Raw genomic sequence first — 15,340 nt, 5'->3', positions numbered from 1 at the left:
GGCCCTTACTTTCCTCCATCCTGTTGAAACACAACTGTGAGTGCAAAGTTGGAATGGAATGTGCAAAGGAGGCACAATTGTGCCGGTTGCATCACTCTGCACTGCAGGAGCTCTGTGGGGCAAGCACCCAGTCCTACGCCTGAGCCAGAGCAATCCAAGAACTGAAAATGAGCCCGTGAGACACTCTCACCTGATGCTGCCCCTCAGGATGAGTCTTGAAGGGACAGTTTTCAAAGGGCAAGAAAAAGTCTCTCACTTGAGCACTGCTGTTCTTCCCTATTGAAGAGTGTTACCATTCTGCACACAGAAATGTCAGAGCCCTGGACAGGGTTTTCACATTTCTCCCGGCACCAGTCCATCCTGCATACTGAAGATGAGATCCTTGCCATGAAATGGTGAAGTCTTTCACTTCCTCTTTCACCAAACATCCCTGTTGTGATCAAATCCGTAGACAAATATTTTCAATTGTTACCTATCACTCTAAGAGCAAATGCAGAGAGCTATTTCTCTTTTCTGGGCACTGAGAGAACATAATAAATGGTTACAAGGAAAGCTGTAGGTTCTGAGAGACCTTTAATGATTCTTGAGGACCCCCTCACCCCGCCCCACCCTTACTTATCCCCCAGGGGGATGTGGGGGTGAGGGAGGAGGCATCTCACCAGTGCTGTTTGACTGCTTGAGTCATGGATCAAGCTCTCCTTTGCTAATGTAGCCAGGGGAAGAATGCCAAAGAAGGAATGCTCCTTAATTTAAATGAACTGGAGGTGTTTACAGAATGGAAATCAATCTTTTTGAAATTGAAAAAATGATCTGACCAAGGATCCTCTCCTGATTGATATTATGGTCAGACTAGAGTTTACTGATGTGGATTTCAAGAAGAATGACCTCAGGATCATCCTTTTTGGATCTTCTCCCTCATTCTTCTGCCTCCTTCACCTAAGGTCCAATCTGAATGATGTTCTCATGGGAACTTTCTAATGGCCTGAACCTAAGCTATTACTTATCATTTTAACACAGTCGTGACCAAAAGCCTTGTCTTGGAATATCAAGCAGCTTCAGGGGCAGTGGAGAAATTCTCATTTGGTACTATTATACTAGACCTTTATTATATCTGCCTTTGTAATTAAATGTTGCCCAAACAACTGTAAAGCATGGATATGTTAGTCAATGAGCATAAACCATATGAGCTCAATGAGCATGATGAATGTTCACAAATCTGGCTGTATGTGTAGCGACGTGTTGCTGAGAATGTCTGAATCTCACTGAAACCATGGTCTAGACACTCAGGAAAAGCTAACATCTTCTAGTGGTCAAAAAAATTAAAGACAAAAATACACATATATCTTTGTCTGTTCAGGCTGCTAAAATAGAATACCATAGACTGGATCTCTTTAAACAACAGGTTTATTTCTCTCCGTTCTGGGGGCTGGGAAATCCAAGATTAGGGCAGTGACAGGTCTGATGTCTGGTGAGAGCCTACTTCTGGTTCATAGATGGCTGTCTTCTCACATGGCAGAGAGGAAAAGGAGCTCTCTGAGGTCTCTTTTATAAGGGCACTAATTCCATTCATGAGAGCTCTGCCCTCATGAGCTAATCACCTTCCAAAGTCTCCACCTCCAAATACTAGCACATTGGGGATTGGGTTTCAGCATATGAATTTTGGGGGAACATAAACATTCAGACTACAGCAGTGAAGGACTATTGGAAGATAGGAACAAAACCAACTGGGTGACCTTCGGTCATGCCCGATGTCCCAGTGGAACTATTAATACCATCCCCTTTCACTCTCAGAGGGATACCAGCATGGACAATGTCTTAGTCATTTGGGTTTCTGTGACAAAATACCACAGACTGGGTAGCTTATAATCAACAGAAATTTATTTCTCACATTCCTGGAGTCTAGAAGTCTAAGACCAAGGTTCCAGCATGGTCAAGTGGGGATTTGCTTCCTGGTTAATACATGGTTGTCTTTTTGCTGTACCCTTACATGGTAGAAGGGGCCAGGGATCTCTCTGAAGCTTCTTTTATAAGGCACTAATTCCATTCATGAGGACTCCAGTCTCATGACTTAAGTATCTCCCAAAGGCCCCAGCTACTAATTTCATCACATTGAGTATTAGGATTTTATCATATGGATACAAACATTCAGACAACAATAAATTCTGTTGTTTCGTAATACATATGTCATCAGTGTAGAGTATGTGGTCAGTCAGCACAAACTCTGTGACAGTAGCTTTCATCATTAGATAAGAACTAGTACTGTAGAAGACGGGAAAAGTAGACTGCACTGGAGGTAGCGAGAAGGAAGACAGACCCTATAAAAAGATAAAGCAAGTCTTTTCTTTATCCTCTAGGCAACAGAATCTATTCCACTCCTGACATCTGAAATAAATGTGTTATATATGAGAGATACATGAAATGTTAGAATGAGAATGTGTAATTTGTTAGGAATACATACATATTTAACATTTTTCAGCCTTTACTAAGTGCAGTCTTACCTGCTGGAGATGGAAAAATGAACAAGAAAAGGATTCTGCCCTCAGGGAATACTAGATGTTACTTCAGTGTGTATTCACAAGCTCTCCTGAATCTTGGAGTAATTTTCCTAAGCCCAAATTACAGGAAAACCTTATTCCCCAAATCACTTCCCTTAAGGGACTCTACTATATACTTAGAAAAGGTCTTGAACTCTTGACATATTTATAAAAGCATAGAACATCAAGATGAAATGGAAAATTTTTAGGCAATCATCTAGAACTTTCTATCCAAGAGAACTTTGAATTTTCTAGGATGAGGTAAATGTTCTGTTCTGCACTTATGTTATCTGATGCCTTAGCCCACTAGCCACACATAGTTACTGAATACTTAGTATTGGCTAGGGCAAATGGTTTTTAAATGTTATTGAATTTAAATGTAAATTGCTACGTATCTAGTGGGTACTGTTTTGGACAGTACAGATTCTCAACCTTTTTTTGCTGATTTTTGTTCTTTTCACTTGGATGTTTTAGTACTGTGGGGATATATGTCCTAAGTAAGAGTGGGTAAATTACAGGAATGACAATTCAGCAATCTGCATATTTAATGGGAGAAATGTGTTTATTCACTCAAATGAGATTTAGTGAGCATAACTGTGTGCTGGGCACAGTGATGGGATATGACGTACACGGACTTGCCCCTAAAGGATCATAGGGCCTTAGGGTAAATAATTTATCAGTGCTGGTAATGGGTATCATTTGGTGCCTGTATTGGAATATTTTTTTCTACTCTTCTTTCCTTTCCCAGACACGAAATCAGATGTATCAGAAGTTTCTGGCTGCTTAAGCCTTAAGGTAAACAGAGGTCAGGCAATATCTCTGTACTGTGAAAAGGGGACTTCCATGTCCTGATGTGACTGAGAATAAGGTATTTAATTTCCTGTCCATTAAAGAAAAATATTGAGAAGCCCATACAGGAGAGATGAAGAGTCATTTCTTATGAAGATTAACTTACTGGCGAAGTATCATTTATAAAATTAAGTAAAAAAATTCAGAAAATGATAGGGATTTCATCTATTTTCTTTTCTAATATCTGTACTTTGGAGGCAGATGTAATGATATTTGATATTCCTGGCACAGCAATTTGCCCTCTGGAACTATCAAACATTGTAGATGTGATTAGGTAGAATTATTTAAATATAGTCATATATCTTCACCTGTCTGGTCAATCACAATTTCTGGTTGTTTTTTTAAATGGCTTTCTGTTTTGTTTTTTTAAATTGTAGCCCAAGTGTTTCAAAGTCCTCAGGCCTCTTGAGGTCATTCTCTTATTTAATATTCAAATAAAAATGACTTAAACTCCTATTCTCCATAACAGCAACTTCTAGTTTTAACATACCTTACCTTTAAATTTAACTTAATTTAACTTATTTATTTCATTTCTTTTTGTGATCCATGCTTGTATTCCTTAAAAGAGTTGGAAAAGGGAGGGAGGGGTGTTTGGAAGTGTTTTTAAGAGGCCCTGAGCAACTGAGCCCATCATTCCAGTAAGCCCTGATTTTCATCTTCCCCAGAGAATACTATGTCTTTGTGGGGCAGCTGGCTGGAATTCAGGATTGTTACTTATCTGAGGACGGGGGTGAATCTAGTACTGACGATCTGTTTTCATGAAGCCTGGGTAGTGCTGTAAGATCCAGGCTGCTGGGGAATCTTTGTTGAAAGAGAATGTGAAGACCCACCTGTGATTTTTCCATGCTGAGCCAGTAATCCCTTGGAGTTGGAGGGGAGGGGGCACAGATAAGATCAGCCTCATCCATTTTAGGAGCCAGGACCTGAGGCAGCTAATGTCTATATTGTTTTAGTTAAAGTGATCTTTAGATAATGAAAAAAAAGTCTCAATTTTTTTAAATTGTAAAAATGTTATAAGCACACTATATACGCAAGCCATATAGAAAAATGTGAGAAAGCAAACATTATTTGAAAGTCTAAAGATAATTACCATTGACATGTGGGTGACCATCCTGTCAGATAGCTCTGTGTTTGCATGTGAACACCTGCATACATCCACACTAATTTTTGCATAAGTGAGATCCTTTAAAATTTTGGAACTTTATTCATTATTTTTTTCTCTCAATTTTAATTTGCTTCTTTCTTTCCCATTTTTCTTGTCCCATCAGCTAACAATCTGAATAGTGTGGTATGTGCCCTTTCTCAGCATCTTCCATGCTCACAGCAACAGGCAATCACATAAGATACAAATCCACACAAATTGGAGAACTTTATTTATTTTTTAGTGGTCTCATTTTATATATACTCCTTTAACTCTTGCTCTTCTCACTTAATAATGCTTACTATAAATCCTTCTAAGTCATCTGGGAAACCATTTAATTCATTATTTTTAATGGCTATATAATATTCTATGGCAGTGGTTCTCAAAGTTCCTCCATTCATGATACCTTTATTGGCTCAGTAATTTCTTTCATAGCATCCCTAGGCCAAAAGAAATGCTTAATGTTTCCATCTATTAAATAGTTAGGCCCACACAACTGAAAGTATTTATGTCCTAACAACTTAGTAGCCATTTGAAATAATAATACAGGTAAATTGGAAGAAAATATAACATTTTAATTTAATTCTTAAACAACCACAGTTACTTATCACAGTATGTGTGTGCTTGTTGGGTATTGCACAGCTTTTCAAACTTTTGAATCAGATTGAACATCACCATATTCGCTGCCTGTCCCACATTGATTTTTTTGTGTGATACTACTTTATGTCACAGAAGCTACCAACTTCTTAAGATATGACATCAGCAAAAGGAAAGTAATACGATCTAATATCAAACCTGTTGATTATCTCAAACTACTAGTTCATGCAATGTCCAACAGATGTCAATACGTTCCTAGAAAAATTTAAATACCCGCGGTGCCCCTGTGAGTTTGCTGCAGTGCCCAGGGCCCCTCAGCAGACAGTTTGGAAAACATGCGTCTATGATATGGATGTTTAGAATTTTTTTCTCTTGAAAAGATAACTGGATGTTTAAATAAAAAAAGTAATAATGTGTTGTGGGTTTATAAAATACATAAGATTAAAACTTAAGATAACAAGAGAACAAAGCACAGGGGGAGGAAAATGGAGGTATATTGTTGTAAAGGTATATTGGAAGAGGCACATTACTTAAAAATCAACTGTGATAGGTTAAAGATGTATATTGTAAACCTTAGAGGAACCAATAAAATACAACAAATAGTAGAGATAAAATGTAATAATAAGAAATATTCAATTAATCCAAAAGAAAATAAAAAAAAAAGAAAAAGGAACAAAGTTCAGATAGTACAAATAACAAGGTAGTAGGTTAAAATCCAGCAATATCAATAATAACATAAAATAGAAATCATCTAAGAACTGCAATTAAAAGATAGATTGTCTGACTACATACAAAGTTACAAATAGCTTAAAAGCACAAGACTGTAGAAAGGTACACCATGCAAATTCTAAAGGTAGAATATCAGATAAAGATTTCAGAACAAAGAATATTACCAGGGATGAAAAGGAGCATTTCTTTAATGATAACAGAATCAATTAGTCAAGGACACATACTATCTTATCTGTTTATTCCCAGTGAAAGAGCTTGAAAACACATGAAGCAACACCTGATAGTACCAGAAGGAAAACTAAACAAATCTACAATCATGGTTCAAAATTTCAGCACTTCTTTTTCAGCAATTGATGGAAGAAGTAGGTAGAAAATAAGTAGAGCTAGAAAAGACTTAAGCAATGCTAACAGCTAACTGGACCTAATTTACATTTATGGAACACTTCACCGCCAACAGCAGAATATACATTCTTTACAAATGTGCACATAACATTAAACAGGAGAGACCGTATGTTCGACCATAAAACAATTCTCAATATATTTAAAATCACACAGTGTATACTCTTCTTTGTCTTAATAAATTTAAAATGATTGAAGCAATAAAGAATAAGTTCTATGACCACAATAGAATTACATTATAAATTTAATTATTTAATTATCAATTTGTAATTTAATTCCACTGTGGTCATTGTCTGGAACATTGCCAAATATTGGAATTTAATAATATGCTTTTATTCTATTTCATTTTTTGTATGATTTTTTTCCCTTTTTAATTAATTTATTTATTTTTTACTTTTTGAGGGGAGATAATTAGGTTTACTTATTTGTTTTTAGAGGAGGTACTGGGGTTGAACCCAAGACCTTGTGTATGCTGAGCATGCACTCTACCACTTGAGCTATACCCTCCCCCCATAGAAGTACGCTTTTAAATAACTCATAGGTCAAAGAGAGGGTCATAGGGAAATTAGAAAATACTTTGAATTGAGTGAAAATGAAAAGAAACTATATCACAATTTGTAAAATATAGCTAAAGAGCTGCTTTATGGGAAATTTATAGGCTTAAATATTTGTATTAGAAAAAAAATTCTAAAATCAATGAACCAAGCTTCTGTCTTAAAAGCTAGAAAAAGGGGAGTAAATTAAGCCTGAGTAAATAAAAGAAAGGAATTAATAAAGGTTAGAGCAGAAATCGATATAATGGAAAATGAGCAAGTGATAGAGTCAATGAACTACAAGCTGGTACCTTTTAAATATATAAAAATTGGTATACATCTAGCAAATCTGATCAATAAGACAAGAAGTCACAAATTACCAATATCAGGAATGCTAACGAGTCATTACTACAGAGACTCAATATTAAAAGAATAATAAAAAATATTATGACAAAATTCACAAAAGGAAATTAAAAATTTAAATTAAATGTACACATCAAGGAATGTGTATCAAGGAAAGATACAAGTTACCAAACTGGCAAAACTAACAATCCTATATCAACCAAGAAAATTTAATCATAACTACAATTTTTCCCACAAAGGGAACTCAAGATTTAGATGGCTTCTCTGGTGAATTCTATCAATATTTTGAGAAAAAATAGTATTAATCTTAAGCAAACTCATTTTATGAATCCAGGCCGTTTTCAGGGCAGAATTACCCTGGTACTGAAATCATCACAGGAAAAGGAATCTACTGACAAGTATATACTTAAGTGGGGGCATTTAATTGCATGTAAATTATATTGCAATTAGGTTGATTAAGAATTAAAAAAATAGTATGTTAGATGGGGATGAATTCAATGAAGAAAAAACAAGTCAGGGAAGAGAGAAAGGATGGTAGGTGTGGTGAAGATTCATGATCAGGGAAGACCTCAAAGAGAAGGTGATTTTTGAGTAATAATAACCTGAGAAAGGAGAGAAAAGAAAAATGTTGTTTTGTTTGTTTGTTTAGAATCATGACTTAAAATTCTCTCTTTTTTAAACTGAAGTATAGTTGATTTACCATGTGTTAATTTTGGGTGTATAGCAAAAGTGATTCAGTTATACATATATGTATATATATTCTTTTTCAGATTCTTTTACATTATAGGTTATTATAAGATATTGAATATAGTTCCCTGTGCTATACAGTAGATCCTTGTCATTTATCTATTTTATATATAGTAGTGTGTACCTGTTAATCCCGAACTCCTAATTTATCTCCTCCCCCACCCTTTCCCTTTGGTAACCGTAAGTTTGCTTTCTATGTCTATAAATCTGTTTCTGTTTTGTATTAAATAAGTTCATTTGTATAATTTTTTTAGATTCCACATATAAGTGATACATATTTGTCTTTCTCTATCTGAGTTACTTCACTTAGTATGATGATCTCTAGGTCCTTCCATGTTGCTGCAAATGGCATTATTTCATTCTTTTTTATGGCTGAATAGTATTCCATTGTGTGTGTATACACACACACACACATACCCCCCACAACTTATTTATCCAGTCATGTCATGGCTATTGTAAATAGTTCCATTATGAACATTGGGGAACATGTATCATTTCAAATAAGGATTTTTGTCTTTTCTGGATGTATGCCCAGGAATCAGATTGCTGGATCTTATGCTGGGTCATTATTTTTAGCTTTTAAGGAACCTCCATTCTGTTCTCCACAGTGGTGCACAACTACATTCCCACCAACAGTGTAGGAGGGTTCCCTTTTCTCCACACCCTCTCCAGCATTTATTTGTAGACTTTTTGATAATGGCCATTCTGACTGGTATGAGGCAATATCTCATTGTGGTTTTGATTTTCATTTCTCTAATAATTAGCTATGTTGAGCATCTTTTCATGTGCCTGTTGGCCATCTGTATGTCTTTGGAGAAATGTCTATTTAGGTCTTCTGCCTATTTTTTGATTGGCTTGTTTGTTTTTTGAAGTTGAGCTGTATGAGCTGTTTGTACATTAAGAAAAAAGTTTAAGTGACATAGAAGAATACAAAGAAAGCAACAATTTACTCAAAATGGCTAGAAATAACAAGGTTTACCATTTGGTAAGAATAATTCCAAACATAACTTTATACGCATTATCAGACAAAACTATGGGTAGGTAGGTGGTAGGCAAGTAGATACATAAAAATAGTTTTATACACTAGAATCATACTGTACATCCCTTTTAAATGTATCATTTATCATACTTGAATTTAATAGAAAAAGTGAGCTGAACAAATTGCCAAATTGCAGATATTTATTCAACAACATGATCATAAAAGTTATTATGGATTGAAGCTATACTTTTCCCTCATTAATTTATTTTATTGAGGTATAATTTACATAGAATAAAATTAACTCTTTTTAGGTAAAGCATTCTATTAATTTTTTTAGAGGGTTTAATTTTTTGAGCAGTTTAGGTTTACAAAAAATTTTGGGAAAATGACTAAGATTTCTTATATGCCTTCTGCCCCCACACATACTTGCTTCCCCCAGTATGAACATCACTCACCAGAATGGTACTTTTTTTGTTACCAAGGATGAACCAACATTGACATATCATAATCATCCAAAGTCCATAGTTTACCTTAGCGTTCACTCTTGGTGTTATAGATTCTATGGTTTTGGACAAAAATGTAATGACACATATCTGCCATTGTATCATACAGAGTATTTTCACTGTCTTAAAAGTTTGCAACTATACTTTTTTTATTGAGTTATAGTCAGTTTACAATGTTATGTCAATTTCTGGTGTACAGCACAATTTTTCAGTCATACGCAAATAAACATATATTCGTTTTCATATTCTTTTTCACCGTGAGTTACTACAAGATCTTGAATGTATTTCCCTGTGCTATACAGTATAAACTTGAAACTATGCTTTTTATTTTATTTTTTACTTTTGATGCATGTTCCTTGCCAGTAGGAAAACAGAATTTGATTAACAAAAAGTTTGAAATACAGAAATTTAAACCAAAGCCTTGCATGAAATATGCCACATTATTTTAGGAGAAATTATATTGGGAATAAGGTATTATATATCCCTTTGCCATTTTTCCTCTAATTTTATTAAGGTCTAACTCACATACAGTCAAATGCACTAATTTTAAAAGTATAGTTTGATGAGTTTTGACAAATAAATACACCCATATCATCACCATCACATTTAAGATAGAAAACTTTTCCATCACCCTCAAAGTTCCTCTTCTTCCCCCTCCTAGCCACTCTTTCCTACTCCATACAACCAGTGATCTGCTATCTGTCATAGGCTAAATTAGTTTTCTAGAGTCTGCAATAAATGTAACCATACAGTATGTACTTCTTTATCTGGTTTCTTTTGGGGACTTATCCATGTTATGTGTATCCGTAGTTTGTTTCTTTTTATCGCTGAATGTAGTTCATTGTATGAATACACCGCATTACATTTATCCATTCACTTACCGATAGACGTTCGGCTGTTCTCAGTTTTTTGTATATCACAAGAAAACTCCCATGAACATTCTTGTATATATGTTTTGGGGTGTGAAAATATGTTTTAATTTTTCTAGGGTAAATATTTAGAGTGTAGTTGCTAGGTCATGTGGTAAGCATATGTTTAATTTTATAATAAGGTGCAAAACCATTTTCCATAATGATTGTAACAATTTACGTTACTACCAACTATGTATGAAAATTTTACTCTCTCTACATCCTCACAAACACTTGACATTGTCAACTTTTAAAAATTTTAGCCATTCTCCAGGTTGGGTATTTGTTTCTGATTGTGGTTTTAATTTGCCTTGTCCTTATATATAATGTTAGCTCCTTCTAATGTGCTTACTGGTCATTTGTGTATCTTCTTTTGTGAAGTGTTTATTCAAGTTTTTTGCCCAGTTTTTAATTGAGATTTTTGTCCTCTAACATCGAATTGTAAGAGTTCTTTATATGTGTATGTATTTGTGTGTGTGTATATGTGTGTGTGTGTGTGTGTGTGTGTATACACACTAGCCCTTTGTCAGATTTACATTTAATATTTTCTGCCAGCCTATGGCTTTCTTAATAATGTCTTTCAAAAAGTAGGAGATTTCAGTTTTTATAAAGTCCAATGTTTCATGCTTTTTCTACCTTATCTAAAGAAATCTTCAACTACTCCAAGGTTGCAAGTTATTTCTCCTATGTTTTCTTTAAACTTTATAGTTTTAGTTTTTATGTTTAGGTCTATGATCCACTTCAAGTTAGTATTTGGGTATGGTATGAGATCAAGATTTCTTCTTCTTTTCTTCTTCTTCTTCTTCTTTTTTTTTTTTTTTTTTTTTTTTTTTTTTTTTACCATTTGGATGTCCAGTTTGTCCAGTTGTTCCAGCACCGTTTGTTGAAAAGATTATCACTCTCCCATTGAATTGCTTGGAACTTTTATCAAAAATTAGTTGACCACATATGTGTGTCTATTTCTGGATTATCTATTTGGTTGTTTTGATCTATGTCTATCCTCACTCCATCACCACACTGTTATGATTACTGTAGCTTTATATTAAGTCTTACAATCAGGTAGTCTAAGTGTTCCCAACTGAGTCTTCTTCAAAATGTTTTTGGCTATTCTAGCTCCTTTACATTTCCATTTAAGTTGTCAATTTTGAAAAAAAAATCCTACTTGTAGTCTGATTGGCATAGCATTGAATTTATAGATCAACTTGGGGAGAATTGAAATCTTAGTGATATTGACTATTCCAATCCATGAGCTTGATAAATTTCTGTATTTATTTAGGACTTCTCTAGTCCTCTCAGAATTGTTTAGTAGTTTTCACTAAGTTTGTCTGTAAGTGTTTTACATTTGTTGATGTTATTGTAAACTTCAATTCCTAGTTGCTAATTATTTGAATATGGAAACAACTTGTTTTCCTCTCTGAATGGTTTACATGAATCCTCTAACTTTTATGTGCTGCATTTTAATTATGATTTAGTTCAGAATATTTTCTTATTTCCCCTATGACTTATTCTTTGAGCTATGGTTTCTTATGAGTTATGAAATTTAATCCCCCAATATTTGGGTATTTTGAGATATTTTTAAGTTAGTAATTTCTTTTTTTTAATATTCAGCATCTTTATTCTGAAGATATTAATAGCATAGAATTTTCTTAAGTTTTACATGAGAGAGGTATTTAACTTCACTTATGAGTATGTATTTCCTAAGCGAAGTCAAAACAATCAATGATAATTTCTGAAAAGCAAAGTCCAAATTAGTATAAATTAATCCTAAAAACACAAACATTGCCTCCTTTTTTAAACAAATAGCAAAAAGGACAAAAGCAGAGGAATATGATCAACATTCAATCCAGTGCTTTCCTACAATATTACTACAGAAAAACTTTAATAGGTCTACACAGTTGAACAAGCTAAATATTTTTTAATTTAACAGAACAAATGAATATTGAGTCTCAGTACAGACTTAACAACTACTGAGTCTGCTTATAAAAACAACTCCAATCATCTAGTAAATGTCCATCATCCATTTATTTTTCTTCTTCCTTAGTTGTTCCTACACTGCACCAATTTCTTTTTCATTTTTAGTTTTCCCTATTTTCTTCTGCAATAATTATTACTGAATAAAAAGAAAGGTAGGAGTAAGTCCAATAAAAACAGTAAGCATGATGTACTCCATGCACAAGTAATATTCAGTATTAAGTTAGTAATTTTTAATTTAATTCCCTCATGATTTCAATCTTTTAAAATGTATTGAGATTTTGTTATTGGTCTAGCATGAGTTCTATCTTGGTAAGTGCTCCATGTTTACTTGGAAAGGCTAGGAAGTCTACTGCTGGTGGGTAGTTTTCTAGAAATGTCTAGTAGTTCAAGTTCTTTGATAGTGTCATTCAGATCTTCTGTATTCCTTTTTTAAATATTCCTACTTTTTATATTAATTACTGAGAGAAGAGTTTGGGATTCTACAACTATAATTTTAGACTTATCTATTTTTTTCAATATTGTCATGTTTTAGCTTTGTGTATTTTAAACCTCTACTATTATGTTTTCAAGAATTTTTTTCTCTCCTCCTTTTCCTCTCTTTGTGAGACCTCAGTTACATGTATGTTAGACTGCTTGATACTGTTTCTAAGATTACTTAGGCTCTCCTATTTACGTTTATTTTTTTCCTCTGTGTGCTTCATTTTGGATATTTTCTATTGCTTTGTCTCCTAGTTCACTAACCTTTTTAATCCTTTATGTCTAATTTGTGGTTAATTTTATTCAGTGTAATTTTCACATCAGGTATCTTATTTTTATCTTTCTTCCCTTGCAGTTCCATTTGTGTTTTTTTATGGTTTCTCTTCTCATTATATTCATGTTTTTAAGCTCTTAAGCATATTGAACATATTTATAAAAGTTATTTTATCATTCTTGTTACTAATTGTATCAATTTTGTCATTTCTGCATCTGTTTCTATAAAATCATTTTTTCTCTTGGCCATGTTTATCTCTGTCTTTGCATGTCTAACCATTTTTAGTTAGATCCTGGACATTGTAAATATTTCACTGTTAAGTCCTGGATTTTGTTGTGTTTCTTTAAAGGGTGTGGTTTTGCTCTAGTAAGCAATTAAATTACTCATGATTCAGTTTGGTATTTTCTAGGCCTACTTTAAGGCTTTCTGAGCTTTTTAAGGGTATGATTAGAGTAGGTATTCCTGTAGTACCAGTTTAGCCTCAAATGTGACACTTCTAGGGTCACTAGTAAATGTCTTGTGCACTTAGCAAGTGTTTATGCTCTAGCTAGAAGAAACTTGAATAGTCCTCACCCTATATAAACTATGACATTGTTTGACTTCTACTCTGTGGCAATTGTTTTTTCTCCACATGTTGTCTTTCATGCAGTCTTGTTGAATTTTATGTTGTGTACAGACAGATTAGTATTCAATCAAAGGTTGACAGAGATCCATATTCAGATAGATATCTTAGATTTGTTTCTGAATAACCCTTCTCTGATGTATTCTACTCTGCAAATTCTAATTACTCGGGCTACTCTAAACTCTATTACCTGTCTCCTTAACTCAGAGAAAACTATTCAGACTTTGTTCTAGTTCCCCCTACCTGCACCCCTGGGCCAAAAATTGTCTACTTTCTGAAAGCTGGGACTACTGTATGGCTCATATTGTTACTTCCTTTCTTTTAGGGATCACAGTCCTTCACTGGTTATTGTCCAATGTCCAGAATCATTTATTCTATATATATTTGATCTGTTTTCTAATTGTTCATGGTTGAAGAGTAAGTCTCAACCCATTTTTCTCCCTCATGATTGTAAGCACATTAAATCATAGTATTTCCGTTGTCTTCTGGAATAATTTTTCCCTAGTGGTTTAGTCGTAGTTCATATGTTTATATGGTGATCAATACTTGTCATTTTACCTCTTAGGGTTCTTAATTTTGAATCAGCTTTTGCTTAGCTGATTTTATCAATCTGAGGTGCTTTCTGTTGAGGAGGGGGCTCATGGGTGCTATGTGACCAGAGAGTTTCATGTTTGAAAACATCTTTTAACCTTTTTACTTGAAAGATAACTTATGTGGGTTTAATATTTGTGAATCACACCCATTTTCCCTTTTAATTTATAGACATTTCTCCATTGTCTTCTGCCATTGAATGTCACTGTTGGAAGCCAGTCTGATATCCAGCTCACTATTAAGTAATTTCATTTTAATTTTTTCTCACGTGTCTGAAGACTTCTGTTTTTATCCTTAAAGTTCAATAATAATTAGGATCTGTCATTGGTGCCCTGTATAATTTTTTGTTGAGGGTGTATGTGGTATGCTGTATTAATGTGCATATTTTGATTTGCAGATTTACTTTTTTTATTGCAAGGAATATATATATATTCTCTTATATATATATTCTCTTTGTTGTGTTCATTATTTTAGGGACATCTAAACATCTTAATATTTTAATATGAGATTGTCTTTCTCTGACCTCTATGTCTATGTTTTTTTACATCATTTGTTTTATTCTCTGTCTTTCTGTTCATTCACCATTATTATATTAAGTTTTTCATTTGCCTTCACATGAATTTTAGCTGTATTGGTCCTGTCCATGCAATTTCTAGTCTATGGATAGTGTTGTTTGGATCCCTTTTTATTTCCATAGCTTTAAAATTTCTGTTTTTCTTTCCATTCTGACACTTCATTTTCCATTTAGTGTTTAAGCTTTCATTTTACTGAATTCATGTTTACTAAGTAGTTCTATAAATCTCAGCACTTGTAGGTAATTTGTTTTTGTATCTCATGTTATGTTATTTTTTCAGACTGCATTTTTTGACAGTTCTTGCTTACTTTCTGGATTGTTTGTTTTCTTTGATTAAATTCTCCTTGGTATTTCTCTCACTTTATCTGAGAATTGTTTTTCTTTTCCTGTTGGTGGTTTAGATGTTTCTTTCTATCACTTTTCTGAGGTCTGTTTATCCCTTGGTTCTTGACCTAAGTGTTAGTTACTTAGAGAGGACTTCTCTTATACTCCAATCTAAATTAGGACTCCACTGTTACTTTTCTCCCAGGATGCTGGTCTTTCCCC

Source organism: Camelus bactrianus, chromosome 10 (genome assembly GCF_048773025.1).
Source record: "Camelus bactrianus isolate YW-2024 breed Bactrian camel chromosome 10, ASM4877302v1, whole genome shotgun sequence".
NCBI lineage: Eukaryota > Metazoa > Chordata > Mammalia > Artiodactyla > Camelidae > Camelus > Camelus bactrianus.
The sequence above is the reverse complement of the archived record's forward strand: the minus strand, read 5'-3'. Positions refer to the sequence as shown.